This window comes from Austrofundulus limnaeus, unplaced genomic scaffold, assembly GCF_001266775.1.
Source record: "Austrofundulus limnaeus strain Quisiro unplaced genomic scaffold, Austrofundulus_limnaeus-1.0 Scaffold11, whole genome shotgun sequence".
NCBI lineage: Eukaryota > Metazoa > Chordata > Actinopteri > Cyprinodontiformes > Rivulidae > Austrofundulus > Austrofundulus limnaeus.
Window position 1 is genome coordinate 1487270 of NW_013952413.1, and position 682 is coordinate 1487951.

Sequence of the window (682 nt, forward strand, 5' to 3'; positions counted from 1 at the left end):
AAAAAAAAAAAAAAAAAAAAAAAAAAAAAAAAAAAAAAAAAACTTGTGACCCCAAATATTACTGGTCTGAGTACATGAACTTTGCTAATAACCCTAAAACACAGGCTTTTTGACAATCTAAACAGCTTGTACACAAATACAAATACTTATTTATACTTTTTTGTGTTTTTGGAATAGTTATAGGGGAAATATTTCATCAGCAATTATTTTATTACCCTTTAAATTGATTTCTGGAGATTATCCAAGGTGCTTCATGACCCATAAATTGGTCCCAAGCTCAACTTTGGGAACCAAAGTGCAGTGGTTCCCAAACTTCTCAGCTTTTGACCCACAAAATAACTGTAGCAGAGACCTGTGCCCCCAAATATTTTTGGATGATTAGCATTTGTATCAGGTCAACAAAACATGGGCATAGTAGCAATATTTTTATACTACATTTATCCATTTTAAATACACTAACCTCACTCCTTTGTAACAACTAAGGCAAAAATGTGATTAATCCCGAAAATCTTTTCAGGACCCCACCTTGATGTTTCGGGACCCCACTTTGGGTCCCGACCCCAACTTTGGGAARCATTGAGCTAGACTACTATTAAACAGGAAGGCAGTCTGAGTAGTTATAAATCTGAACGTAGTAATCATCTCACGTGCAAAGAAGCATAAATCACTTGCCATGGAAATG